This window comes from Etheostoma spectabile, unplaced genomic scaffold, assembly GCF_008692095.1.
Source record: "Etheostoma spectabile isolate EspeVRDwgs_2016 unplaced genomic scaffold, UIUC_Espe_1.0 scaffold352, whole genome shotgun sequence".
Lineage (NCBI taxonomy): Eukaryota > Metazoa > Chordata > Actinopteri > Perciformes > Percidae > Etheostoma > Etheostoma spectabile.
In genome coordinates this window covers 25,303-31,822 of record NW_022605591.1, presented here as the reverse complement: position 1 = coordinate 31,822, position 6,520 = coordinate 25,303, and positions in this window count along the sequence as shown.

The window sequence follows — 6,520 nt, the reverse complement described above, 5'->3', positions numbered from 1 at the left end:
TCTCCCAGACTTGGATTGAAGCTGGAATAACGTCAGGGTTCCTTTTTAGAGTAGCCTGAAAAAGTGAAAAATATGCCTTTAACAGCCTGAAAAAACATCAATATAGCCATACTTTTAAGCCCTTAATTTTAAAACTGTACATCAGAATGCTCTGAAATTAAAAAGATTTAAATTATACTATGTATTAGACATTGTAGGCTTTATTTTTTAAATCCTACTTCAGAATGCTCTGAAATTACCAGAGAGACACAGTGGATAGGTGATGGCTCCCCCAGACTTGGAATGAAGCTGGAATAACGTCAGGATTCCTTTTTAGAGTAGCCTGAAAAAGTGAAAAATATGCCTTTAACAGCGTGAAAAAACATCAATATAGCCATACTTTTAAGCCCCTAATTTTAAAACTTTACATCAGAATGCTCTAATATTACATGAGGGACACTGGATAGGTGATGTCCCACCAGACTTGGAATGAAGCTGGAATAACGTCAGGATTCCTTTTTAGAGTAGTCTGAAAAAGAGAAAAATAAGCCTTTAACATCCTGAAAAAACGTCAATATAGCTTTACTTTTAAGCCCTTAATTTTAAAACCGTACATCAGAATGCTCTGAAATTAAAAAGATTTAAATTATACTATTTATTAGACATTGTAGGCTTTATTTTTAAAATCCTATATCGAAATGCTCTGAAATTACCTGAGAGACACAATGGATAGGTGATGTCTCTCCCAGACTTGGAATGAAGCTGGAATAACGTCAGGATTCCTTTTTAGATTAGCCTGAAAAAGAGAAAATAATGCATTTAATAGCCTGAAAAAGATTTAAATTATACTATGTATTAGACATTGTAGGCTTTATTTTTAAAATCCTACATCGAAATGCTGTGTAATTACCAGAGAGACACAGTGGATAGGTGATGTCTCCCCCAGACTTGGAATGAAGCTGGAATAAGGTCAGGATTCCTTTTTAGAGTAGCCTGAAAAAGAGAAAATAATGCATTTAATAGCCTGAAAAAGATTTAAATTATACTATGTATTAGACATTGTAGGCTTTATTTTTAAAATCCTACAACAGAATGCTCTGAAATTACCTTACAGACACACTGGATAGCTGATGTCTCTCCCAGACTTGGAATGAAGCTGGAATAACGTCAGGATTCCTTTTTAGATTAGCCTGAAAAAGTGAAAAATATGCTTTTAACAGCCTGAAAAAACAACAATATAGCCATACTTTTAAGCCCTTAATTTTAAAACTGTACATCAGAATGCTCTAATATTACCTGAGGGACACAGTGGATAGGTTATGTCCCCACCAGACTTGGAATGAAGCTGGAATAACGTCAGGATTCCTTTTTACAGTAGCCTGAAAAAGAGAAAATAATGCATTTAATAGCCTGAAAAAGATTTAAATTATACTATGTATTAGACATTGTAGGCTTTATTTTTAGAATCCTCAATCAGAATGCTCTGAAATTACCTGAGAGACACATTGGATAGGTGATGTCTCCCTCAGACTTGGAATGAAGCTGGAATAACGTCAGGATTCCTTTTTACAGTAGCCTGAAAAAGAGAAAATAATGCATTTAATAGCCTGAAAAAGATTTAAATTATACTATGTATTAGACATTGTAGGCTTTATTTTTAAAATCCTACAACAGAATGCTCTGAAATTACCTAAGGGACACAGTGGATAGGTTATGTCCCCACCAGACTTGGAATGAAGCTGGAATAACGTCAGGATTCCTTTTTAGAGTAGCCTGAAAAAGAGAAAATAATGCATTTAATAGCCTGAAAAAGATTTTAAATTATACTATGTATTAGACATTATAGGCTTTATTTTTAGAATCCTCAATCAGAATGCTCTGAAATTACCTGAGAGAAACATTGGATAGGTGATGTCTCCCTCAGACTTGGAATGAAGCTGGAATAACGTCAGGATTTATTTTAAGAGTAGCCTGAAAAAGAAAAAAATATGCATTAAACAGCCTGAAAAAACGTCAATATAGCTTTACTTTTAAGCCCTTAATTTTAAAACCGTACATCAGAATGCTCTGAAATTACCTGAAAGACACAATGAATAGCTGATGTCTCTCCCAGACTTGGAATTATGATGGAATAACGTCAGGATTCCTTTTTAGAGTAGCCTAAAAAAGAGAAAAATATGCCTTTAAAGCCTAAAAAAACGTCAATATACCTGTACTTTTAAGACCTTAATTTTAAAATTGTACATCAGAATGCTCTGAAATTAAAAAGATTTAAATTATACTATGTATTAGACATTGTAGGCTTTATTTTTTAAATCCTACAACAGAGTGCTCTGAAATTACCTTAGAGACACACTGGATAGGTGATGTCTCTCCCAGACTTGGAATGAAGCTGGAATAACGTCAGGATTCCTTTTTAGATTAGCCTGAAAAAGTGAATAATATGCCTTTAACAGCCTGAAAAAGATTAAATTTACACTATGTATTAGACACTGTAGGCTTGATTTTTAAAATCCTACATCGAAATGCTCTGAAATTACCAGAGAGACACAGTGGATAGGTGATGTCTCCCCCAGACTTGGAATGAAGCTGGAATAACGTCAGGATTCCTTTTTACAGTAGCCTGAAAAAGAGAAAATAATGCATTTAATAGCCTGAAAAAGATTTAAATTATACTATGTATTAGACATTGTAGGCTTTATTTTTAAAATCCTACAACAAAATGCTCTGAAATTACCTTAGAGACACACTGGACAGGTGATGTCTCTCCCAGACTTGGAATGAAGCTGGAATAACGTCAGGATTTCTTTTTAGAGTAGCCTGAAAAAGAGAAAAATAAGCCTTTAACATCCTGAAAAAACTTATATATAGCTTTACTTTTAAGCCCTTAATTTTAAAATTGTACATCAGAATGCTCTGAAATTAAAGCCTGAAAAATATTTAAATTATACTATGTATTAGACATTGTAGGCTTTATTTTTAGAATCCTCAATCAGAATGCTCTGAAATTACCTGAGAGACACATTGGATAGGTGATATCTCCCTCAGACTTGGAATGAAGCTGGAATAACGTAAGGATTCTTTTTTAGAGTAGCCTGAAAAAGAGAAAATAATGCCTTTAAAAGCCTGAAAAAGATTAAAATTATACTATGTATTAGACATTGTAGGCTTTATTTTTAAAATCCTACAACAGAATGCTCTGAAATTACCTGAGGGACACAATGGATAGGTGATGTCTCCCTCAGACTTGGAATGAAGCTGGAATAACGTCAGGATTCCTTTTTAGAGTAGCCTGAAAAAGAGAAAAATATGCCTTTAAAAGCCTGAAAAAGATTAAAATTATACTATGTATTAGACATTGTAGGCTTTATTTTTAAAATCCTACAACAGAATGCTCTGAAATTACCTGAGAGACACACTGGATAGGTGATGTCTCCCCCAGACTTGGAATGAAGCTGGAATAACGTCAGGATTTCTTTTTAGAGTAGCCTGAAAAAGAGAAAAATATGCCTTTACAGCCTAAAAAACTTATATATAGCTTTACTTTTAAGCCCTTAATTTTAAAATTGTACATCAGAATGCTCTGAAATTAAAGCCTGAAAAATATTTAAATTATACTATGTATTAGACATTGTAGGCTTTATTTTTAGAATCCTCAATCAGAATGCTCTGAAATTACCTGAGAGACACATTGGATAGGTGATATCTCCCTCAGACTTGGAATGAAGCTGGAATAACGTAAGGATTCTTTTTTAGAGTAGCCTGAAAAAGAGAAAATAATGCCTTTAAAAGCCTGAAAAAGATTAAAATTATACTATGTATTAGACATTGTAGGCTTTATTTTTAAAATCCTACAACAGAATGCTCTGAAATTACCTGAGGGACACAATGGATAGGTGATGTCTCCCTCAGACTTGGAATGAAGCTGGAATAACGTCAGGATTCCTTTTTAGAGTAGCCTGAAAAAGAGAAAAATATGCCTTTAAAAGCCTGAAAAAGATTAAAATTATACTATGTATTAGACATTGTAGGCTTTATTTTTAAAATCCTACAACAGAATGCTCTGAAATTACCTGAGAGACACACTGGATAGGTGATGTCTCCCCCAGACTTGGAATGAAGCTGGAATAACGTCAGGATTTCTTTTTAGAGTAGCCTGAAAAAGAGAAAAATATGCCTTTACAGCCTAAAAAAACGTCAATACAGCTGTACTTTTAAGCCCTTAATTTTAAAATTGTACATCAGAATGCTCTGAAATTAAAAAGATTTAAATTATACTATGTATTAGACATTGTAGGCTTTATTTTTAAAATCCTACAACAGAATGCTCTGAAATTACCTTAGAGACACACTGGATAGGTGATGTCTCTCCCAGACTTGGAATGAAGCTGGAATAATGTCAGGATTCCTTTTTAGATTAGCCTGAAAAAGTGAAAAATATGCCTTTAACAACCTGAAAAAACATCAATATAGCCATACTTTTAAGCCCTTAATTTTACAACTGTACATCAGAATGCTCTAATATTACCTGAGGGACACAGTGGATAGGTGATGTCCCCAACAGACTTGGAATGAAGCTTGAATAACGTCAGGATTCCTTTTTAGAGTAGCCTGAAAAAGAGAAAAATATGCCTTTAAAAGCCTGAAAAAGATTAAAATTATACTATGTATTAGACATTGTAGGCTTTATTTTTAAAATCCTACAACAGAATGCTCTGAAATTACCTAAGAGTCTCCCCCAGACTTGGAATGAAGCTGGAATAAGGTCAGGATTCCTTTTTAGAGTAGCCTGAAAAAGAGAAAAATAAGCCTTTAACATACTGAAAAAACGTCAAAATAGCCATCCTTTTAAGCCCTTAATTTTAAAACTGTACATCAGAATGCTCTGAAATTACCTGAGGGACACAATGGATAAGTGATGTCTCTCCCAGACTTGGAATGAAGCTGGAATAACGTCAGGATTCCTTTTTAGAGTAGTCTGAAAAAGAGAAAATAATGCCTTTAACTGCCTGAAAAAACGTAAATATAGCTGTACTTTTAAGCCCTTAATTTTAAAACTGTACATCAGAATGCTCTGAAATTACCTGAGAGACACAGTGGATAGGTGATGTTTCCTGCAGACTTAGAATGAAGCTGGAATAACGTCAGCCTTCCTTTTTAGAGTAGGCTGAAAAAGAGAAAATAATGCCTTTAACCGCCTGAAAAAGATTAAATTTATACTATGTATTAGACAATGTAGGCTTTATTATTAAAATCCTACATTAAAATGCTCTAAAATTACCAGAGAGACACACTGGATAGGTGATGTCTCTCCCAGACTTGGAATGAAGCTGGAATAACATCAGGATATTCTTTTTAGAGTAGCCTGAAAAAGAGAAAAATATGCCTTTAACAGCCTGAAAAAACATCAATATAGCCATGCTTTAAAGCCCTTAATTTTAAAAATGTATATCAGAATGCCATAAAATTACCTGAGGGACACAATGGATAGGTGAAGTCTCTCCCCGACTTGGAATGAAGCTGGAATAACGTCAGGCTTCCTTTTTAGAGTAGCCTCAAAAAGAGAAAAATATGCCTTTAACAGCCTGAAAAAGATTAAAATTATACTTTGTATTAGACATTGTAGGCTTTATTTTTAAAATCCTACATCAGAAGGCTCTGAAATTACCTGAGAGACACACTAGGTGTTAGGTGATGTCCCTCCCAGACTTGGAATGAAGCTGGAATAACATCAGGATTGTTTTTTAGAGTAGCCTGAAAAAGAGAAAAATATGCCTTTAACAGCCTGAAAAAACATCAATATAGCCAAACTTTTAAGCCCCTAATTTTTAAAACTGTACATCAGAATGCTTTGAAATTACCTGAGATACACAGTGGATAGGTGATGTCTCCCGCAGACTTAGAATGAAGCTGGAATAACGTCAGGATTCCTTTTTAGAGTAGCCTGAAAAAGATATGTGTATATTTTCACATCACATGCCCTGGTTTATTTATTTTGTTATTTTTCGTCTTCCCTTTTTTGGTCACTTACATTGTATATATTTTTCAACTCACATCTCACACAGCACAAGTAGTTTTTTTTTATTGTATTCAGAATAGATTCAAGGTACATTTTAGTTTGTTGCAGTTGGTATTGTCCTACATGTGTTGCCAATTCTAACCTTTGTCATATCCTTTGTGCCACAGGGCCTTTTTCAGTGTATGGATTTTGCTACCACACTTGCCCTTTTGCTCCGGGTCCCGGGGACCCTTACGTGTATAATCTCACGTCAACTGCCCTGCTGTATTTGGTTGTGTATTTTGTTATTTTATTCAGAATAGATTCAAGGAACATTTCAATTCATTTCAGTTCATTGTCGTCTTTGCGGGCCACACCTCACGACACACGTCCCTTTGTCCGCTGCTTGTTTTCCTTTCCTTTTTTTTTCTCCCTTTGCAGCGTTACCTAGACGGCCAACCCGGCGCCGCTACCCACGACCCCAAGAGGCTACGGCCTCACGCATTCAGCACAGTTGGCCTGCGTGCAGCTCCTACAGATGTA